At 41.2% G+C, this 24,358-nt stretch overlaps 1 protein-coding gene and 1 pseudogene across 1 annotated transcript in view; both read left to right on the forward strand.

The window, feature by feature from the left end:
- BCL2 (BCL2 apoptosis regulator) overlaps positions 1 to 24,358 on the forward strand; it is a 183,372-nt gene that overhangs the window by 73,137 nt on the left and 85,877 nt on the right. The gene's annotated exons all lie outside the window — the stretch shown is intronic.
- On the forward strand, positions 7,793 to 14,725 carry LOC132504367 (proteasome activator complex subunit 1-like; annotated as a pseudogene).

Genomic DNA, 24,358 nt, shown 5'->3' on the forward strand with positions numbered 1-24,358 from the left:
GTGACCTCAATAGTTTACTTCTAAGAATAAAACCCTTTTTGATGCCACGTAACTTTGGGGACTTAAGCTATAGGGGACTTCTAGTAAAATATTTCTTGAAGATGGCTGAGTAAGGAAACACACCGGTCGTGGGTATACAGGTTACCTCATGAGTGGATGTATTCCTTCTAGAAAAGAGAAGAAATTATAGAAAGATGCCCCTTTGTATGTGGAGGGAAGAAAACTTTAGGACGTGCAGCTAACGAGAACTTGAGGTGCAGGCCGAAAGGGAAACAGCTATAAACAGATTGAGGGAGAGACAACGGATTTAAGGGAAAACATCTGCCTGCATCTGACATCCAAAAGCTGCATCTGTGGCCTAGGATCAATCTTGTAATGCTTAAAAAAGGAATGCGAGGGGGCCCGAAGCGGGCTCTGGAAGTTTCTTTTTTTTCCTCGAGATTTTCTGTTTGCTTTGCCCAGAATGCTGCCAGGGTCTGATCTGATGAAATAACTCATATGGTCCTGTTTCTTGATGCTGCAGTAACATTCCTTGGAAGCTAACTTTAGAATGATAGATTTAAAGGACATTTTACCTGGATTGTTCTAGACACACTAATCAGAGGAGCCCATTTACTTTGCTAAACAAAACCTCTGGAAATCTCCAGACGGACTCTTTAAAGATTTCATATTTCAAGTCGAATTTTTCAGTATTAAAGAAGCTGGAGACCAGAAGTAAGGAGCAGATAGGTTCTTGTGACGCCTCAGAAGAGATGAAGAGCATCTGTGTCGATGCTAGATTGAACTTCAAATTTGTCAGATAAGTCCCTGACCTAAGTATTACTTTTTTTCCATTGAGTCACTTGTTTGTATCCTGTAGGCACAGCCCAAGAGGCTGGTTTAAAGGGAATAGAGACACAGATGTCGAGAACAAAAGTATGGACACCAAGGGGGGAAGGTGATGGGGGGAGGGGTGGTGGTGGGATGAATTGGGAGATTGGGATTGACATGTATACACTCATATGTATAAAATAGATAACTAATGAGAACCTACTGTGTAAAAAAAATAAATAAAATTAAAAAAAAAATGAACAAAGGGACTAGAGATCAAGTGTTCCCTGTAGGTAGGCCCGTTCTCCGTTTCCCTGAGAGGAAGCCAAAGAGGATTGAGTAAAGGGTCCCACTCTCCACTCTCACACGTCACCTTTCCTCCTCACCCAGTCTGCGCAGCAGGACGCCGATACGTTTATACTTCACGTTCCGAGATTTTTCCCTTGAGGGACGTCAGGGACCTGATCCACACTACCGGAAAATTGTCATAACTAAGATGGAGGAGGTTGCCCTCCGTTATTGTCAACAACCTTTTGGAAATTTCGCAGTAGCTACCTTTCCACTCCCCGCTCAGGGTCTACTCCACGTGTTCCCTCTTTTTAACTCTTGTCTTTATTTTATTTTTATCTTTTTTTGGCGGTACGCAGGCCTCTCACTGTTGTGGCCTCTCCCGTTGCGGAGCACAGGCTCCGGACGCGCAGGCCCAGCGGCCATGGCTCACGGGCCCAGCCGCTCCGTGGCATGTAGGATCCTCCCGGATCGGGGCATGAACCCGTGTTCCCTGCATCGGCAGGCGGACTCTCAACCACTGCGCCACCAGGGAAGCCCTCTTGTCTTTATTTTTATGCATATTACTCCCAGCCATGATCGCAATGGGCTTTGCACGTGCCACTGCCACATATGTTGTCAACAATTTGGAATTGTATCAAATAGAAATTAAGTTTGTATAAATGATATCACTTCACGCACGCGATGCTGTTCGCTAGAGCTCCGTTCTGAATGACGATGACAGTGGCCTCAGTGTTTGGCAGCGGCGGGTGGGGGTGGGGATGTTGCAGTCAGAGTGACTGATAACAGGCCTGGTGGCTCTGGAGTGTTGCAGACAAGCAGTAAGTGATGATCACCAGCTCTTTGTGCTCAGAATCTGTGGCATATTCATTTTCCACTCTCCAACGCAAGCACTTGCAGAAATAAATCGGGCCAGAAACAAGAGTATCCCCTGTTTCCCAGCTTTCTCCTCTATAATGTGGATGTCCTAGCCCTGTGTTGAAAGTTAGGGCAAGTTACAGTAACATCAGAGCATTTGCCTCAAGTCACGTAGATGACTTGAACTTGGTACGTGGTAGATTTGAACTCAATATTTTGACCCCGCCATGGTACCTTCCATTTGCGAGTCAGAGGGTCTGATTTTCTCAAGGCACAGAGTCTTTCTACTTGTGTGGTCTGGGTGTTGAGGAGATGCTTGGCATAAGGGAAAGGCTCCAATTTCATTTTTCTTTCTTTCAAGAAATCTCTAGAAGGGTACGTGACACCCTGGCGATGACTGGTGCAGTCTGGAGATCCCCACCTGAGAGCAGCCCGTCTCACGGGTTGTCAGCTGGGGGTGCTCATTGCTATGTTGTTTGCCGTGCGTTTCCTCATCCCTCGAAAAGCGCTAGTTGAATTTTTCCAAACCAAGCAATTGACCTTAGCACTTAGCATCCTTTGAGTTTACACCATAATTCAAATCCAAATCCTTTTTAAAAACACCCTATTGGGACTTACCTGGCGGTCCACTGGTGAGGACTCCGTGCTTCCACTTCAGGGGGCGTGGGTTCGATCCCCGGTTGGGGAACTAAGATCCCTCATGCTGTGCGGCCAAATAAAGAAATAAATAGATTGCAGATTAAAAAACAAAACAAAACTGTATCACACACAGAAGGTGGGCTGATAGTGAGGCAAAGAGTAATGACGGGCAGGGCACTCTCAAATCAGGCTGGGTGACAAGCTGGACATCTTGTTTCCATCAAATTCTCGTAGCTGCCCCCTACTACTCTGTGTGTTTGCTGGGCTTTTCAGATTCTGTTGTGCTCTTTGTAGCTGGATGTTTTCCAGAGGGTCATCAAGAGAAAGGCGTATCCTCTGCATTAATAACCTTTGGAAGGATTTTAGCAGTAAAATCAGAGACCAGATGATGTGGAGAACAGGAATGGCGGTTTTGCTGGGTTGCGGGGGGGGGGCATTTATTCACCCTTCCAGGAAAGTGTCAAGTTCACCATGCCCCAGCACCAGACCCTTCACCCAGTAACTCTGAGATCTCATATCAAGTTTACTCAATACTCATGATGTAAATGGCAAAACTGCTCCCCTCATTTGGGGAATAAGAATTGTTCCTGTTAAAGGCGTACAATATACAAAATAAGTGACTCCAAGCTCTTACTTGGAGTAACAGCTAATTTCTGTATGTGCTTTCCTATTTTTTTGCTTTTAATGAATTCATTAATGTGGAGTTCCAAAACAACTCTTGAATGTTTACATCTAATTATTGAAAAGTACAGGTGCCATATGAAACTTTAAAGAATATACTGAGATGTATGGCAAAGATAAGCACCATAGATGAGCACTCAGAAAACTATGGCCTGTGGGCCAAATCTGGCTTGCCACTTGTTTTTGTAAATAAAGTTTTATTGGAATACAGCCATACTCATTTGCTTATAGATTATCTGTGGCTGTTTTCCTATTATAACAGCAAAGTTGAGTAGTTACAATAGAGACCAGATGCCTTTGCTCTCTGGTCCTTTACTGAAAGTTTTCCAACCCGTCAGAGACATCTCTATGATATTTATTTACTCACTCATTCATTTATTCATTTGTTCAGTGAACACCAACTTTGTTAAAGAAATGTGAGAAATGTAGAGATGAAGAAAGCAGGGGGAGGGTGGGTGGGGGAGGGATGGATTGGGAGTTTGGGATTAGCGGATGCAAACTAGTATATATAGGACAGATAAACAACAAGATCCTACTGTATAGCACAGGGAACTATATTCAATATCCTGTGATTAGCCGTAATGGAAAAGAATATGAAAAAGTATATATGTATGACTGAATCACTTGGCTATGCAGCAGAAATTAACACAACATTGTAAATCAACTATATTTGAAGAAAATAGATTAAAAACAAAAAAAACTAATACGCATTGAACAGTGGTGGGGAGAACAGGCTTTTCTTGTCTCTTTCCCAATCTCATATGAAATGGAACTGAACGATGCTCGTCATCAGATTCAAGGCGTTCTCTCCTAGTCCTGTTTGGCTAAGAGATTTTATAATAATGGGTGTTAGATTTGATAATTTTTTTGCATCTCTTGAAATAACCATATAATTTTTCTTTCATTCTGTTAAATGGTAAATTAGAATGATTTTTAAATTAGTCACTTGTTTTAAATTAATCTTGCACTTCTGGAATACAAAAACTTTTGAGGAATTAAAAAAAAAGAAAGAAAAGAAAGCAGTCCCTCATGTCCAAGAGCTTACCATGTAACGGAGACGAGTCATGGGCCCAAATTGCCACCTCTGGCAACATGTATGCGAGACGAGAAAGAACTAAATTGCTGTGTAGTGCAGAGGTGGCGGAGGCCCTGGACAAAGGGAAGGAATTGGGATCAGAAAAAGGATATCGCTCTCATAACTGTGGCTCCCATGACTTCCCAGTGGAAACTTCATGAGGAATAAGAGTCATTTCCTTCAGGGAATTTTATAAATTGTAGTATCCAAAGGGTGGAAATGATTTAGGATATTACTTAGCGTCCAGATTTCTTTATCTGGAAGCATATTTCCTCTGTAACTATGAGGATAATCGTATTTCTAGAAAATTTTTAAAGACTTGAAGGAAGGCTTCCTTCTTCAGAGTGGGAAGACAGAGGGAATTCCTTTTCTTTTTTACTTTACTGTTCCCTGAAGAAAGTAATATTAAATGGTATGGGTCTTAAGGGAGGGATCTTGGCAGGAAACCCCTCAAATATCAGATGGATTCAAAACAAGGTGCAACTGTAGACACCCAGCCATCAATAAGTGTGACTCAGTGACTCTCAGAAGGCCACAGCCAACAAGTGTGAAGGGAGCTTTGGGTGAAGGTCTGGGTCAAATGCCACCTCACCCGGGAAGATTCCACGCGGGAAGCCTTCCCGAATCCTTCAGTTGGGGTTAATGTCTGCCTCTTCATTTGTGACCTGCTTGAGGGCAGGGTTCCCTTTCTGACGTCCGTATCACCAATAGCACCCACTCCACTATTTCTGTTTCCCAAGGATCTATTGAGTTAGCGCGAGTTGGATGCCGACTGACACTATGTATGCAAAACCTAGCTGGCCGATTTGGGTAAAGGACCCAGGAATTGCGGGTTTATCTAAAAATGAAGCAAGTGATAATCTTTCCATTCTGCTGCCATCAGAGGATCCAAAATGTTGGCTAAATTCTGGCCACCCTTTCTCTATATTCATAACAATAACGCTGCCCCCGAGCGAGTGCAGCTTATCTAGGTTAGAACACAACCCTGGGACGTTTCCCCCACTGAAATCATAATATTTTGACTGATAAAGTGGATAAAGCTTTCGGTGAGGAAGCTACTGAAAGAAAAATGATACTGGAGCCCAACAGGTAATTTTAACCTTAGGAAGCACCAAAGCCGAAATATTTCCTGTTTCCTCCTTCTGAGTCACAGGGCCCCTGAAGTTACTCGCCACCCTGACAGCATCCCCTGGGGCTCTGGCCTCCCGTCACCAAGGAGCCCAAATCAGCCTTCCATGTCCTCAAGGGTTTCCTCAGTGCCCGGCTTTCACAGTAGCCTGGGTTCCAATTGACAGGGGTGTCCCCAGCTAAGGACTAGAAGAGGGAGACACGTTCTGGAAGCTCGTCTTGCTTGTCCCCTTCTCTCCCTCAGCCCGAAGAGGAAAATGCAGGCTTGGTGTATGAAGAACACACTTTAGGGCATTTACTGGCAAATAGATAAAGTCACTGCAGACACATACGGGTGCTGTCTTCTATCAAAACCGTCTAAAAAAACACTGACTCTACTGTGTCCTTCAAGCCCCGCGGTGTATTTATGAATGGGATTGCTTCCTCATTTGCTTTTCGTGTCAGTAGCTGGGAAGTCAGAAGGCATTACCTCTAAAATGGGGAAAGAACACTGTGAATCCATACATTTGCAGCCAGCTGTGGCAGGAACCAGCACACAGAATCACTTCACCCTGTCCCTACGGGATTTTTTCCTGAGCTTCTGATTTATAACGATCGCTTTCGAAGGCCTAGAAATGCTTAGGTGAGATGAAATTACTGATTCTCCTAAAGTTCTGTTTGCACTGGAGGCTTTCTGGACGGCCGCTGGTTCTGTCCTGTTTAAAGCATTCGGTGGCGTGAATCCACGGTTTCTGCCCACATCACCACATTCCTGGGATGCCTTTCACGGGCCTTCGAAAGATCATCTGACAGCCGCCTGTGAGGTCAATGAACTTTATACATAATTAAACCTTCGCAGTTAGGAGAATTAATTTTTTTTCTCCCTGAGAAACGGAGAAACAGGACATGTTGTGTTGCCTTCTGTTACTGAGTAAAAGTTCTGTGGAGTCATCAGGCTAGTTTCACATGATTTAATGCTGAACCGAATAAGAAAGTAGTTGCATCCTCTACTGGGCCTCACAGAACAGTCACCACCCACACTGTTTATTCAGACTCGGATCTTGGCCATTTGGGGTTTAAGCCAGAAGAAAGGGGGGGAAAAATCTAACCCTGGAATGAACGCTTTTGAAACTCTGTATTCTTGATGAAATGCGGCCAAGGATTCTTTAAAAAATCTATTTAAAATCAATTACTGGGATCATAGTTTCATTTACAGTGGATTGTTAGCAACAGCTAATTTTCTCCGTTTCCGTCCAGCTTTGGAGTCTAGGCTGGAATTGGAATCATCGGTCTGTTTTGCCTGGGTATCTGATGCCACCACCCAACTATGTGTGGGTAACTGGGCAACTCTGACCTTTGACCAGCTCTCCATAAAATAACAAGGGAAGGTGTGAGGAGGAAGGAATTGAATGAAAACAAGCCTTAAGGGATTGTAGCAAGTGTGCTCCCCCCGGGGGGGGGGGGGAGAAAATATACAGGAGGCATCTGTCATATGGAGAGGAAAGAGAAAGCATAGGGCAGGGCTGGGTATGCCTGGGAAGATAGGCACCAGGACCATCTGGCAGGATTGCAAAAAAATCAGCTCAGATATGTCAGATCGTCTCGGGTTTTTAAAGATCTCCAGAGGAGATGCTGGAACCTCCTTTGGTTACCCACCCTCCTCTTTGGCAATTTGTACTGTCAGGAAATTCTTTCTTGTTTCCAGCCTAAAATGTGCACGTGGTGCTGCTCCGGAGGCTAAGTTGTTGGTGGGGACCACCGCATCTCCCCACAGCATACGTGACTCCGAGGGTGGGATGGGGCATAGGAGTGGCTGCTTAGTCGAAGCCACAATCACGTTGACCTCCATGCCCATCGGTCCCCGGGGCTCAAGAATGGGGCTGGGGCTGGTGGCAGGCAGGAGTAGCGCTACTGAGACGTCCAGGTACCAGGTACTGTTACCCAGCATTTTGTGTATGTCACCAGGAAGAGAAGACATTGTCATGACACATCCAGGAATGAGCCTCACAACCATGTGTAAATATTAATACGAACCTCCTCTTTTGAATTTTAAGAGATCCAATTTTTAAGGAAGAACTCCTTCAGGGAGATAGACTGTAGAACCTCACTGGCCTCAAGATGGTAGCTCAGCTCCTCAGTTTTATAAATAAGAAGAGCTGAAAGCCAGAGAGCATGAGGGACCAATTGCGGACCAGACTTCAGGTCTTAAGCCCCCAGCCCAGCCATATCCTGCCCTTCAGAGGCTGGTGCTCTGGGGGCGAGGTGATGCTGGTACTGAGGTCACTTTTCTCACTTCCTCCAGCCCGTTCCTCCTCCTGGGCAGATGCACGGGGGATGGCCTCCACGAGTGAGTTACACATTCATTGAAAGGCTGTCAGATGGCCTGGGCAGCCCGCCTCCTTCCCTTTTTTATCGAGTTATGCCATTGCCCTACCTCAGGCTGTGGTTTTTTCCAGAAGGGAAGAGGTCATCTTCCCCTTCATCCGCCCACCCTCATCTGCACTGAGTTCCAGTTCCCTGTGTGTATAGATTACTGAATGAGTGGCGTGAGCATTGCAATCTGATGAGGAGGGCTTTGAGCCCGCAGACAATAAGCCCTGTGCCCACCCCTCCCAGCCCACCCTCACCTCTTCCTCTGTCAAGTGATCTTAAGAACACTTGCCCTACCTGCCTTAGGCGCACCTAGGAACAAATGATCATATCTATCGATATCTTTAAAGTATGAAAACACGGGGTTCTTATATGGTGAAATAGTTCAAGAAAACAGGAAATAGAGAGAATAAGATGGCAAGTGCATGTGTGTGTACCATCTCTGTGTCATGTCTTTATGCCGTATTTGCTTCAGATCTTCTTACCTACCTTTAAAAAGAGAGAGAGAGAGAAAGCACTTTCCCAGTCCCATTCCCCTTTTCTGTGAAGCATCAGTTTAACTTTGATGTACATTATTACCATGCACGATTGCATCTTTTACACATATGTGTATCCATAGACATTTACATTTTTAAATGTTTTCAGACTTTATCTAAATGATATCATTGGCTTTGTGTTCTACATTACGTTGGTAAAATTCATCTGTTGTAAAACATGTACCTCTGCTTCATCCATGCTGCATAGTATTCTACCAAAGGAAGGATGCTAAGGTTGTTTCTAACTTCTAAAATGTCTGTTTGAAGAATATTATAGCTGTTTCTAACTTTTTGGCATTACAGACAGTGCTACAACTGTACGTGTTCTTTGCCCACGTGTGGGAGACTTGAGCTTCTCTTGGAGATGTATCAGTAGATAGACAGATTATAGATACATACATACATTCACACACACACACGTATATACACACACACACCCAATAGCAAAGTCATAAAGTTAGCACATCTTAAACTTCCCTACATGTTGCCAAATTGCTCTCCAAAGTGATGGTACCAGTTCACCACCACATGGTCTCTCAGTATGGGTCATCACCATATTTAAAATTATCTTATGCCTATCTGATGGCCGGGTAGGTTTTAGATGTGATTTCCTGATTACTAGCGAGGTTGGGTATATCTTTTCACTTGCTTACTGAAGTCAGGTTTCCTCCTTTATGAATTCTCTCTTCTTATCCTTTGCCCATTTTTCTGTTGGTGTGTTTGTTTCCTTACTGATTTATTGGAGTATATAATGTATTCTTGATACCAATCCCTTGTCTATTATAGGCATGGCATGTATCTTCTCTTGGTTTTGTAATTTTGTTTTGTTGATGATGTACTAAGAGTTTTTTTTCATTTTGTTTTATTCTTATAACAAGTTTGTGAGCTAAATACTATCTCTATTCCTATTTTATAGATGAAGATAGCACCTTTTAGAGAGTTTAAGTAAATTGACTGAGGTCTCACAGCCCCAGTGGTGGGGCTGGAACAAGTCCAAATCTAATTCCAGAGTGATCTTGAAGACATAAGCACTGTGACTATTCCCATTTTACAGATGAGCACACTGAGGCCCAGAGAGGTTCAGTGATTTGCTCAGTGTCACACAGTGTAGTAGTGTTAGAACCAAGACTATTCTTCAGGTCTCCAGATTGCTAGCACAACTGTATACCTAGATAGAAAGCTGGGGGAAATGGGCACATGAATACCACATCCACACATCCTTTTAAAATGTAACTTTAAAAAATGACGAACTATTTGAAATGCAAAAGAAAAAAGTCACAGAGAATAATGTATCAACCAGTAGTCGCCTTCTACTCACATTTAATAAATGTTGACATTTAGCCACATTTTTAAAAGTTTGGGGTTTTTTTGCAGAAAATGTTACAGTTAAAGCCTCTTTTCTAACCCACCCTGATCCCATTCCCCTACAGCTTTTCTAGAGGTAGCCAGTCTTCCAAAGTTGTGTTGTTACATACATGTTGTTGCATTTGGCTCCCGGCTATGTGTCATGAACAATAACTAGTATTATTTTGTGAGTTTAAAACATTTACCGTAGTGTTCTTACTCAGTAATCCATCTTTCTCCAACTTGCCTTATCACTCAAAGTTATGTTTTTAGGATTTATCCTGATTAATGGATGTAGAGCAAGTTTCCTTACCTGCTATATTAATTCCTTTTAATGAATATATCATAATATATCCATTCTCTAATTGATGGAAGTTTAGATTGTTTCCACCTTTTCATTTTACAGACAGAGCTGTTGTGTACTTCTTTGGGCTTGTTTCCATGTGGACATGTGAGCGTCTCAAAGGTATAGATGCAGACATGGATTTCTGAGTCTTAGGGTACAAACATCATCCACTTTGGTAGATGTTGCTGAATTGCTCTCAAATTTACACTCCAGGACCGTGTATGAGAGTTCCTGTTGCTCTGCATCTTCTCCAGGTCTTGGCATTATCAGGCTTTTACATTTTGCTAATCTGATAGATTGAAAGGTATCTTATTGTGGTATTTATTCATACTTCTCTGATTTCTAGTGATTTATGCTTTTCTTTATCATGATTGTTGGTCATTTGGGTTTCTTTTTCTATGTATTGCCAGTTTATAGATTTTGCTCATTTTTTGTAGTGGGTTATTTGTTTTTTTTCCTTACAGTTACCAAATGTTCACTATATATCCTGGATGCTTAAAAAAACAAAAACAAAAACAAAACTACTGTCTCCATTTCTTGCCTTTAACCTTTGTTTTCTGGTGTCTTTTGTCACATAAGTTTTAAAATCAAATTGGTCAACATTTTTTTCTTTTTTTGCTTCATGGTTTGTGCTATTGTGTCATTGCCTAGTCTGCGATTATAAAAATAGTGTCTGTATTTTTTCCTAAATATTTTTTTTTTTTTTTTTTTTTTTTTTTTGCGGCACGCGGGCCTCTCATTGTTGTGGCCTCTCCCTTTGCGGAGCACAGGCTCCGCACGCGCAGGCTCAGCGGCCATGGCTCACGGGCCCAGCCGCTCTGCGGCATGTGGGATCTTCCGGGACCGGGGCACAAACCCATGTCCCCTGCGTCGGCAGGCGGACTCTCAGCCACTGCGCCACCAGGGAAGTTCCCTTTCCTAAATATTTTAAAGTTAACTGTAATTCTCTTGAAATTCATTTTTGGATATAGCATGAGTTAGAGATCTATTTTTTTTCCCTGTAAATAACCAATTGTCCCAGGACCATTTAATAACTAGTTCAGTCATTTCCCACAGTTTTATAATGTCACATCCCAAGTTCCTAAACGCAGAGGGACTCTCTCTATTACGCTGGTCTAGTAATCTATATCTGCACCAATTCTATTGTATCTTAATAATAAGGCTTTAATAAATGTCTTGATATCTGGTAGGACAAGTGTCCATCTTACACTTTTTCAATATTGTCTTGGCTGTTTTTTGACCTTAATTCTTCCATATGAATTTTAAAACCAGCTAAAAATGTTCATGAAAAACCTTTCTGGGACTTTAATATGAATTACATTCAATTTATGTATTAACTTAGGAGGAACTGATGTTGATGTTGAATCTTCTCATCTCTGAGCATGAGATATATCGCTGTTTATTTACGTCTTAGGACTTTCAGTGAACTTTTATAGTTTGCTTTCATTTAGCTCTTGCACCTCTTTCTTTAGATTGAATCTAGGTTTGTCATAGTTTATTGCTATTGCTGATGGGATCTTTTAAAAATTACATTTTCTAATTGGTTGTTGCTGATAAGGACGCCATGGATATTTGTATATTAATCTTATCTCCGGCATTCTTACCAAACTCTCTTATGACTTGTAATTGTTTGTAGTTTCTCATGGATTCTCAATGTAGACAGTCTTATGTGCACATAATTCTTCTTTTGTTTCTCTATTTCAAATCCTTATTTCTCTTACTCCTTTTCCTTTGTTTATTGTGGCAGCCAGATATCTCACACAATGATGAGTGGAGTGGTGATATTTGTCTAGTTCCTGACTTTAAAGGAAATAGGTTCCTAAGGTTTATCATAGAATTTTAGTAGAAACTGCTTAGTAAAAACTTCCTTATATTCTGAGTTGGCTAGGTATTTTATTGTACTTTTGAATTGTGAATGGGTACTAAATTTGATAAATGTTTTTTTCTGCATCTATTGTGATGATTAGTTTTTCCTTCTTAATCTGTCAGTGTGGTGAATTACAGTAAGACTTTCTAATGTTGAATCTTCCTTGAGCTTCTGGGATAAACCTTACTGGTCATCACAAACACACACACACACACACACACAACACAACACACACACACACACCATATATTTACCGTGTGATAAATATGATACATGCAATCATGATATATATGATACCTGAGGTATATCATATCAAAAAACATTTTAAAATAAATATACATTTATACACACACTACACTGCTGGGTATGTTTGCTAATATATATTTTTTTAATTAATTAATTTATTTATTTTTGGCTGTGTTGGGTCTTCGTTTCTGTGCGAGGGCTTTCTCTAGTTGTGGCAAGCAGGGGCCACTCTTCATCGCGGTGCGTGGGCCTCTCACTGTCGTGGCCCCTCTTGTTACGGAGCACAGACTCCAGACGCGCAGGCTCAGTAGTTGTGGCTCACGGGCCTAGTTGCTCCGTGGCATGTGGGATCTTCCCAGACCAGGGCTCAAACCCATGTCCCCTGCATTAGCAGGCAGATTCTCAACCACTGTGCCACCAGGGAAGCCCTGCTAATATTTTATTTAGGATTTTTGCATTGATGTTTTTAACTGAGATTGACCTATTGCTTTCCTTATTTGTACTGTCTACTTCTAAAATGTAGCTTTAGACTGAACTTATAAAAATACATTCAGGAGCTTTTGTTCTTTTTCTGTTTTTTTGGTGTTAATTTTGGTAACATATTTTTCTAGGAGATTTTCTATTTCATCTGTTTTTAGTTTTACTGCTTTAAAGTAGAGAATCGAATTCTCATGCTTAGAAAAAAAATCTTTAGTTATGGCTCCGTTTCATGCCTAATAGTGTTTATTTGTGCCTTCTTGTGTTTCTCTTCCTCATTCTTGTGGAATATCTACCTATTTTATTAGTCTTTTTAAAGAATCCACATTTGTTTTGTCCCTATGTGTATTGTGTCTTTGTTTTTATTTTATTGATTTGTTATTATCTTTATTATTGCCTTCCTACTACTTTAGCTTTATCCATTTGTGGAAAAAGAATTTTCTCCTATTGTCTTTGAGTTTACTTTATTGCTTATTTTTTTATTTTCTTAATCTAAAATTTTTCTTGTTTTCTGATGTTGCATTTAATGCTAAACATTCCTTCTACTGATATCCAGGGTTTTAATTATTGTTCGGTTCCAAGTATTTTGTTACTTTAATTTTGATTTTATTTAATAATTTAACAGCATGTTTTTGAAATTTCAAGATGTACTGGAGTTTGGGGCCTGTGGTTTTGTTATGGATTTCAACTTTTATTGTATTTTGGTTGATGAGTGGGGTCTGAATGTTAGCACTTCTTTGAAATTTGTTGAGACTTGCTCTGTGGCGTAGAACCTGGTTAATTTTTGTAAACATTTATGTTTATTCTTTATTGTGTGGAGGGTTTCTTCATATCCATTCAGTGAAGTTAGTAATATGCATTATTTACATTTGTCCAATTTTTTTAGTTTGGTCTATTGATTTCATAGAGATATGTGCTAAAATCTCTCACTATAATTTTGAATTTGTTACCTTCATATAATTAAATCAGTTTTGCTGTATATATTTGACATGGTGTGATTAGGTATATGGAAGGATTGCTCGTGTAAGCCGTGATCTTCTTTATCCCCCCAAATGCTTTTGGCTATTTTAAAGTCTATTTTTATCCTATTGAGTCATTCAATTAAAATAAATATTTATTGAGCATTTATTATTTGTAGGAACACTTATTATTTGAATACATTTTTTCATGTTTATCCTTCCTGTGACTTGTTTTAGCCTACTCTCTTATAAACAGCTTGAGTTTTACAAAGTTCAGTCTGAGGATTTCTGCCTTTTAATGGATTAGTTTAAGCCATTTACATTTATTATGATAAGTCATATATTTGGAATTCACGAGGAATCCGAATGTTTTCCATCTGCCGTGCTTCTTCTTTACTTATTTTTTCTTCCTATCCTGTCTTCTGTTAGATTACTTGAGTTTTCCTGTTGATTTTGCTTCCTCTTCCCTATGCCCACTCCTTGCTCCTTGTGTGGCACTAGGCTCCCCAGCCATAGCCACGCCCAGGGCCCAACCCCAGGTGGATATGTTTCACAAAGACCAGGGCAAAAGACAGAACCTACCTAGGAGCTATTTCCCCAGGAAGATTTCTGAGTCAGATGAATTTTTGAAGGAAACAGCTCTCAAGAAGCCAACCTGAAGGCTCTGTTGGACATCTTGGTGCCTATCCAGTCCAGAAGACGGAGAAGGAGGAATGAAAGAAACAGCAGGAGAAGGAGGATAGGGATGAAAAGACAAAAGGGGAAGATGAAGGCAAAGGTCCTCCCAGTGGCCCAGTGAATGGCAAGGAGAGGCTTGAAGTCCTCCTGCAAGGGCCTGAAGCTGGGGACCACGGATGTCACTGAGCAGTCCACAGGGTCACCACCTGGTTGCAGCTGCAGATACCTCAGACTGAAGATGGGAAAAGTTTTGAAGAAGGTGTTCGAGCTGATGAACACCCTTCACACCAAGCTGGAAGGCTTCCACAGGGAAGTAGAGTACCAGGACCCCACTGATGATCAGTGGAGACCCACAGAGCTTGTGCTGTGTTATATGATGTCATCCTGAAGAACTTCAAGAAGCTCAGGAAGCCCAGGGGAGAATCAAAGGAAATGATGTATTGAGACTCTCCTCTCATTCTGTGATGGGCCCAGTAGAGACCTCCCTGCCTCTTACTGGAGACTCCACACCTCCCCTACCTTTCTCCTGTTGAAGTTTCTCCTTCATCTTGCCTCCCAAGCACAAAAATATAGTCATACTGTTAAGACAATGATGACTGTTTCCCTCTTGATTTGTAACGTATATGTTTTGTTCTGCATCTCAGGTGTTACCCTTAAACCTTAAAGATTATATCTGTGTTCACAGAGTCTAAAATTAAAGTGTTATCTGTATCTCTTTGCTTCCCAGACAATGTAATACAGATTACTTAGAACACTTTAACCCAGCTTTTCTCTCTCTCTCATATTCTGTTATGACACCGTCAGCTATTTTATTATCATCTATCATTTTGTTTCTGTTTTGTCCACATACAATTATTTTTTTACAAATCTACTTTTTAAAATTTATCAAAATAGATGTCATTTTATTCACATTGTGGGTAAGACTATGAAATCCAGAACCAGACTGCCTTAATCTGAATCCCAATCTAATTATAAATCACTTAGAATGGTGCCTGGTACACAGTACAGAGTGAGCCCTCAATAACTGTTACTGATGTTGTTTCTTAGATTCCATTCCCCCTTTCTCAGTTCAAATTCCTTCTTACTGAAGTACATCTTTGAGTAGTTATTTCATGGATTTGGGGATATGAAACTATCTCTGTCAGTCTCTATCTGAAAATATCTTTAATTCACCCTTAGTCTTGAACAGTAATTTTCTAGGTATAGAATTCTACAGAAATATTTTCCCTCAGCATTTGAAAATATTATTTCATTGTCTTCCGATATCTGTTATTGATGAGGTGCAGTCAGCGTCAGTCTGTCTTTTGTTTAGAAGTTTTTTTTCTTTTTTCGTGAAAAAAAAGATCTTTGTTTTTCTTTTTGTTCCTGTCTTTGATGATCTGCAGTTTCACCACAGTCCTGTGTGGGATTCAGTATATCTCTTGAATCTAAGGATTCTTGATATTCATTGATTCTGAAAAATACTGTCATAATCTCTGAATATTATTCCTCCCAGCTATCTTTATTATCTTTTTCTCAGTCCTCTGTTATAGGTTATTAGATCTTGTCCTTCTCTTCTTCATGTCTGCTAACCTGTGTTTTCATATTTCCCACATCTCTACTTTTCTGTGGTCTATTTCTTTTCAGTCTCCCCCTACCCTTTCCATTCCTGTCCTCTTAAGGTATTTAAGGTTAACATCTGGTCTGCCTCCTTCCACATGTCTCTCCAAGCTCATATATAAACACACAAAAATCCAATAATACCTTGTGCATTACTTTACAACTTACTGTCTCTCTTAATAGTACATTAAGGATATCTTCCAGATAAGTAATACAAATTTAACTAATTTTTTAAAAAAATAGCTAAGTAAGTTCCATGGTATGGCTATACTACAATTTATTCAGCTCTTCCACTATTGATGAACATTTAGGTTATTTTCAGTTTTATGTTGACACAAACATTGTAGATAAAAACGTCCTCACCCATTTACTTATGCGCTGGTTCCTTAATTTCTATGGGAACAACTTCTACCCCATCCTACTTCCCCTAACCCCCACTTCCCAAAAAACATCACTGTCTCTATTTTAGCTTTTTCTTCTGGCATTTCTAAATAATGTCTATGCTGTGATCTTTTATCAATTTTACTCGTGATGTCTTAACTTCCTATTATAGTAAATACAGATTTAGCTCTCTTACATAACCGTATCCGCTGCTTTTCCAACCCCTTTCTCTCAATATAATTATATTGCAATATTGGGTTAAATCAGTTGTTAGTGTTTTCACTCTTTGGCCTATGGAAATAGTGTTAACAGTTAAACTTTTTTATTTTTATGAAGTTAATATCTGCCTTTTAAAAAAATTTTCATTGGAGTATAGTTGATTTACAATGTTGTGTTAGTTTCAGGTATACAGCAAAGTGAATCAGTTTTACATATACAGACATCCACTCTTTTTTTAGATGCTATTCCCATATAGGCCATTACAGAGTATGGAGTAGAGTTCCCTGTGCTATACAGCAGGTTCTTATTAGTTATCTATTTTATATATAGTAGTGTGTCTATGTCAATCCCAATTTCTCCCTCCCCGCTTATCCCCTGGTAACCACAAGTTTGTTTTCTACATCTGTAACTCTACTTGTGTTTTGTAACTAAGTTCATTTGTACCCTTTTTTAGATCACATATAAGTGATATCATATGTTAATATCTGTCTTGTTTTTTTTTCTTAATTTCCTTAGTGTTCTTTGTCCTTGTAGGGAAAGATGTTCCCCCTATATCTTGCACAGTCTCCCTGTACACGTTTCCACAAGGCCGATCACATCAGAAATCCATGAGTTCTCCTTTTCTCGGTAACATCCCTTTTTTTCTGGACTTTTCTTCAGGCCTGTTGCACAGCTGTCGTGCTGGGATTTCTCTTCCTTGTTATTCTAGAACTTTCCTTGACCTTTCTTCTGAGCTGAATCCCCTTTCATGATCTGCTCCATTGAGGAAGCACATCCTCCAGCAGGATCGGAATTACAGCCTGGTGCCCTGGCGGTGGCCCTCACTCTCTGTCTCTCTTGATCCACTGGTCCAGTCCTCTCCCTTTACGACATCACCCTCTTCTTTAGTCCTGTGTTGGATCACATAAATTTCCTCCTTTTCCACTTATACATTTTTGTGGCTCCCAATCTATAAGCAGCCTTTCCAGAATGGACCCAAGAGAGATAGATTCACACTTCGAATGTCCAAAATGTCTTTATTTTATCTTCTCACTGGAAGGCTTGTCCGTCTGGTACAAAGGATTCTAGGTCAAAACTAAATTTGCTTCCAAAGGGTGAAGCCATTGCCCTATTGTATGCTGCCTCTCAGTGTTGCTGTTAGAAGGCTAAAACCGTTCTTATTCTTGATGCTTTGTACCTGACCTTCTTTTTCCTTTCTCCTGGGACCTTGTAGAATCTTTTCTTTCCCCCAGTTGCCTAAATTTCACAATGACTTTCCTATGTGGGAGTCTGTTTACATCTATTGTACTGGGCAATCAGTGTGTTCTTTCAGTCTGTTGAATGTGCTTCTGTTAGCTTCTGTCTTTCTTTCCAGAACTCCTATTATGTGGGTGTTGTACTTTCTAGACCAGTCCTCTAATTTCCTCCTATTTTTCTCTCCTGTTTTCCGTCTCTTTATCGTTTGCTCTCTTTTGGGGCAATTTCTTCAACTTCAATTTCCAACCTGTCTATTGGGTTTGCAGTTCTGTTATTGTTTTAAATTTCCTCTTTTCATCTATAAATAGTTGGGTCTTTTTTAAGCATTCTGTTCTGTTTTCATGTGTGTGACATTCTCTCAGCATTCTGAAAAAAAAAATTATTCTCTTTTGAAATTTTCTTCTCCATTCATGGCCTCTATTTCCTCCGTGTTGCCTTTTTCTATTTGTTTTGAACTCTGTCTTCCCTATAGAGGCTTTCCTTGCATGTCTGGTAATCCTTGAGTGTCTGGTCATGTTTAAGAGTGAAGAACTAACAAGTTTATTGGAAGCTCTCAGGATGTGCAGGGCTTGTTGACTTTGAGCATTATCATAGAATAACATGATAATGCCATTCCTTGGGGAACTCCTAATGTCAACCCCTAAAGTCTCCTACTGAAGAACCTACAGAGATGGTGAGATTCTCCAGGGAACACCCTTCCAAACTCTCCCATGGAGGGTGAAGCTCTGCCTGTTCCAGTGCTGAGAGCTGAGGTGAGGAATCAGACTGGAGAGGTCAGCATTCAACATACATATTTTCTGCTTCGTTTGATGCGTGGCGTCTCCCAATCCAGGAATCCTGTCTCCAGAGACCATACCTCCAGTTTTACCCATTGGGGTAGAGGCTGCTGCCCAGAAGGGTGGAGAAGAAGAAGGGATCTGGGGGTCTAGGGATATAACTGGTTCTTAAACGGCTTTCACCCCATCTCCTCATTTTAGTCACTCCTCCCTTCCCCTCCGTTCCCATTTCCAAAGGTAACTAGTGCCTTCTGTTCCTGGACCTTCTGAGCATCTGCTACTTGGTTCCTAACTTTCCTTATTCCTAGTTTAGGATTCTGCCTCTTTTGTTCTGCTAGTTCTGTTACCACTTGTCCAGCTGTTTTCCATCTTCCAAAATCTTATTGCTGTTATCCCTTCACTTGTTCTTCTTGTCCTTCTGGGTTTATGTCTTTTAAATGGTCACTTTCTCTAGTTTTAGTGAGGTTTCAGAGAGACTACTCTCTTATAAAGAGAGTAGTAGGTATGGTGTGTTCAGTTCTCTGTTTTTACTTGGAAGTCTTATGTTACATTTTGGTTGATTTCCTCAAATCTCTTTTTCCAGTTCACTAATTCTATATTTGTGTCACTCTACAGTCTAACTTTTCCATTGAGTTATTTTTAGTTCTATTTTGTTCTTTTTCAGGTCTGCTATTTTCTTTTTTTTATTTACTCCTATTATTTCATCATGGTTTTTAGTCTTTTATCACTTTAATAATTTTAAGAAATCTTATTTTGTAGTCTGTTTCAGATTGTAGTATTTTTCCAGTTCTTAGATTTTACCTTAAAAAAAATTCTCTTTATGACTGTCCCTCATGGTAGTTAATTCCCGTGTGTGTGTGTGTGTGTGTGTGTGTGTGTGTGTTGTCAAGTTCACGTTCATAGAGATTTCTCTTCTGTGGGAATCTTGTAAGTCCTGAGTTGTGAAATCGGCCCTATGTAGTGGTCACGTATTTGTTTATTCTGGCGATCAACGGCATTTTGATGGTCCTGGAATTGTGTTTATATTCATTGCTTGTCCTACCCCCCCCACATGCAGATAATGTAAATTCTGATCCTACAACTGAATGAGGTTCGTCTTTAGGGTTGTGATTTCTCAGAGGCTCCCTAAGCTCTGGATATAAGGCAACTGTCTGCTCTTCATCTTGAGGCCAGCAGGCAGTGGCTTGGTCCCTTTTTCATGGACGGGTGACTTTAAGATTTATGAAAAGGGCTCCGTCCTGCCTCCCTCCCTCCACCTTATGCAGGACCAAGGCCACGTCTCTTCATGGGCTTTAGAATCTAATCACTATCCCCAGATCCCCAGGGACATTTGTGGAGGTCTGAAACTCCCTTGGACCCCATGGAGTCAACCATCTGTGAAAGCTCTGGCTTCAGTTTTTCTCCATTCCCGGAGCCTATGCTTTTCTCCCTTTTTTCTTTCCTTCTAGGCACAGCATTGTGCTTTTTCTTGAGAATTTTGTATCTCTGTAGTGGAAAGGAACCCATAGGATCAGCCCAGAGTTTGCCATTTTGCTGGAAATAGCTCAACATCCACTATTGAGCTAAATCTAGAATAAATAAATAGATTCATTAAGCTGAACTAAAACCTGGAATTGACTGTAAAGGGCCAGAGATTGAAAGGTTCTTAGAGATCACTTCATCCAACCCTAGCATTTTATTTAAGGAAACTGAGGCTCAAAACTGATGAAACCACTTGCCCACAGACACATGGCCAGTTAGTGAAAAAGCTGAGGGTAGAAGTCAAGGTGGCCACTTTTTTCCAGCAGCCAGCACTCGTCTGCTTGCAAGACGCCCCAGCCTGATGATGGCTGTGCCTTAAATCATGGTGAGACTTTGGGAAGGACACATAGGCCATTTGTGTTGGTTTTGTCATTTTAAAATTTTCTGGACTGTAAAGTAATAGAGCTTATAGAATCACTGAAGTGATTTATTCCTCTCCCAATTTTGTTTTTTTTCCAAAGAAAAATACCTTTTTCCCTCTCCTTTCTTCCTTTTTTTTTTTTTTCCCTTTTAGGACCCAGTTCAGGTTCCATCATCTCCCAGAAACCTTCCCTGCATCCCATCGAGGGTTTTTTCCCTTCTCTGACTCCTTTTGAAATTGTCATTTGAACCATGTCATTGGCACCAGATTACAAATCTGTCTGACCCTGTTTAATTATCGAATGTGTATGTGCTTTGTCTCCTCAACTAACTCGTAAGTGCTAGTTTGCAGAAGCCATGCTTATGTATCTTTACCATTTCCCAAAGTGATTTTCGTGATTAATTGATGAGGAAACAACTTAGAGGAAATATGTTCCCTGAGATAGAGCCTGGGTTTGGTGTCAGGAAGCCTGGATTCTGCCCCTTTTCTTGGCATCAGCTCCCTGGTGAATTTGAGCAAACCGTCTTACCTTGTGTGGACAGGCCGCTGTGGTCTGACAGTACACTCGTAGATAGAGTGGTCATATAATTTATCATTCAAATGGGGACAGTTATGAGAGTGAAGGGGGAGGCACTATTAATAATTTTGCAGGGACAACAGGTGTAAACCGGGACTCTTCCTGACAAGCAGGGACATATGGTCACCTTATGTCATAGATCACCTTGAGCTCTTCAGAAAACTTTGCACAGCTGCTATCAAAATACCAGTCATCAAATAAAAAAATTATCATCCCTTCCGAGAGCTTTCCTCCACCAGCATGACTTCGCAGGTAAGAGAATGTTTAGTTTTCCCAGACGTTCATGTTTTCTCAGCTAATTTCCTGGCCTTAAGTGCTTGTTATAACTGAAGTTAAAGTAAATGATGGGTTTGAGAATTAGTACTGCTAACAGACAAATGCCTTTATTTTCCATATCAACCCATTCTCTGTCCTGGAAAAAAAGAACAGCCCTGATTTTGAGAGCTCTGAGCCTTGTTTTCTTGGGTACTTTTGAAACATAGGATCTTACCTCTAGTACGTCCAGTGATAGAGGGAAGGGTTATGAATGGCTGTTGACCCTCAAGACTGGAAATGTCTTCATATAATGGTGTATTCAGTGGTTTAGCATAATAGGTGAGGCAGGTCTTTAAAAAGACACATTACAAGCACCACAGCTCACTAGCTGGCTTGCTCCTGCCAGAGTGTTCTGTATACAGTAGGTACTTCATAAGTGTTTGTTAGCTTGAAATTCCGAGGAACACTTGGAAGACAGTGGTGGCTAGTAACCTCACTTCCCAGCGCTGGTAACTCCATTCCTGCTTGTGCTGAGGGAGTGCTGTTGTGGTTGGGCCATGGTGTTGGAATGCAAAGACAAACAGATACTATCTCTTTCCTCCAGGATTTTATATCTAGAGGCAGCCTTGGAGCTGTAAACAACTAAGTCTAAGAACGTTCAGGAGAAAGAACAATCAGTTTTGACCTGGGGTAGTCAGGTGGCCTGTGAGCTAGGTTTGAAAAGTAGGATTTTACCCGAGGACAGAGTTGGGTGAAGGCCATTTCACAGAGCGGGAATGGCACAAACAAAAACCTGTAAGAGTCCAATTGCTTGGCATGTGTGGAGAATCAGAAGAAGTCCTGTGTGTCTGGAAGATATGTGTTGATAGTTGGGATGTCCTTTAATGTCAGACCAGGGAACTCGGGTTATATCATGCAGACAATGGGAATTACATAAAGGTTTGGATTCGTGCAGTGATATCAAACAACTCGTGTTAGAACGATAACCTGGATGCAGGGAGACCAGTAATGAAGAGGCTTTGGTGTTCAGGAGAGATATCGAGGCAGGGGAGTAAAAAAAGAGGAGCCAGATAGGAGATAGAGAATTGGCAGCTGGTGGGATGTAGGGTTGACGAGGAAAGAAGAACCAGCCAGGACACCAAGGGACTGAGAAGATGGTGACCCGAGGACAAGACTGTGGAAGGCTGGAGCAGAGCAGAGCTGGGCGGGGAGGGCGCTCCTGATTTCTAGGGAGGTTTGTGAGGAGATGTCGCGAAACAGTACATGAAGAAACCTTGAAAGGGGCTTGGCATGAAATAAATGTTGGATAAACACTACATTGAAAGAAGGAGGGAAGGAAGGAAAGGAAGGGAGGAAGTTCTTCCTCTTTCCGCTCTGTGGGATATTTAGGGCTTTAGGAGATCCAATGGGAATCATGCACTGGGGCTCTTCCCATTAAAAAAACTTGCCAATTATTTCATGTTAATTGAGCGTACAAACCAGGAGGGCACTCAGATAGAATGAAAGACCCGAATTGGTTGGTATCAGACTGAGGAGAGGTGGGCTTTGAGCTAGACTTGGAGGAAGAAAGGGCTGTGGGGCGATGAATAGCCACACTGAGACCCAGGGAGGAGCCGCCGAGAAGGCAGGAAGGCGGCTGCCTTATGGAGAACGGGAAGGATGCCCGTTACCATCAGAGGTGGTCGCAGGCGGAGAAGCGCCCTGGCTCAGCGATGGGCAGCAGCGGGCGGCGTCTTCCGGGGGGGCGGGGGCGGCTGGGCTCTGGCTTACTTTCTAATGAGCCCACCCCGAAACTCTATCGGGAGGACCCTGGTTCTCTGCAACAACCTGTCCAGTCCCTCCCCAGTTTTTTCTGACCATTTGGAAAAACAGCAGAGCAATCCTCTGTGTGATTAGAAACCAAGTCACATCGACTTTTCCTCTTGAGCCATTTCAGGATAACCCTCCATAACTCCTTTTATGGGAAGTACTGGCCAGTACTTCGTCTTACAAAATGCCTTTTGGTTTCTTTGCCTCGGTCCTGGATGTTGGGTAAACATTTTAGTTTCACGATTACGTGGTGATTAGATAGCAGTGTCTGAATTGGCATTACTAAAATCGTTTGCCTTCAGTTATATTACGTCTGCTTCAGGAATGCCAGAAAAACATAAACATGGCTTAGTTAGTAAACTACCTCCATTGGAACATCTGAGAGAGAGAAGGCACAAAATCCGGCAGTTGGCATGATGTCTCCTCTTGACTCAGAGACTCTTGAAGCTGGGAAGTCCTTTGGAAGCCTTCGACTACCACCTTCTCAAACACGGTGCCGCCCATCCTCTTCCTGAATACTTCGAATGAAGGGGAGTTCTCAGAATGTGCCAACTTTTAGAAAAAAGCAAACCACAATTGGATAAAAAATTTTAAATTAATTTCTCCTAACACTGGTCAGAAACTTTTTAAGTTGGCTATAGTATAAAATGAATGCAAGCCAGAAGTTACCTGGGAATATTTTTATGTGATCTACAACGTTCCAGTGTTTGTTGGATGCAGTGCTTGTCGATGACTTGTCTTTTGGGGTGGAGGAAAGCTTTTTACATCATTGTATCACAGAATTTCTCCATATCACCTATGGTTTCTACCACGTTGGTCTTTTCCCTTGGGTATTGTATCTTTCTTTGACATGGCTTGCAAGATGTGGCTGCATTTAGGGACGTGATATTCACAATGGGTTGGTCTCTCTGTACAATTACAGTTCTCTGTAATTTTGGATTAAATCAGCCGACTGACATCTGGCTGTGTTTTTGCGGGCATCCGTACAAACTTGACAAAGGGCCGCTGAGATTAGCAGTTCTTCTTCAGCAGCGTTTCACTTATTCATCCCTTTATTTAGAAAACATCTGAGGCCCACTATGTACCTTTCCATTTCCACCATTTCCTCTTAATTGGGGGCCATTATCAACTCTCACTGATACTACTCCTTCATAAATGGCTTTTAATCTCTGTCTTTGGGGACCACTGCATGATATCCTAAAACATCACTCATCATTAATCATTAAGTGACCCTTCCCACTTAAAAACTTTCATGGCATCATTTTTTAAATAGTACATTTTTTTTGGTTCTGATTACAAAAGCAAGATATGGTTTTTTGCAGAAAATCCGGAAAATAGAGAAA

Source organism: Lagenorhynchus albirostris, chromosome 14, assembly GCF_949774975.1.
Source record: "Lagenorhynchus albirostris chromosome 14, mLagAlb1.1, whole genome shotgun sequence".
Taxonomy (NCBI): Eukaryota; Metazoa; Chordata; class Mammalia; order Artiodactyla; family Delphinidae; genus Lagenorhynchus; species Lagenorhynchus albirostris.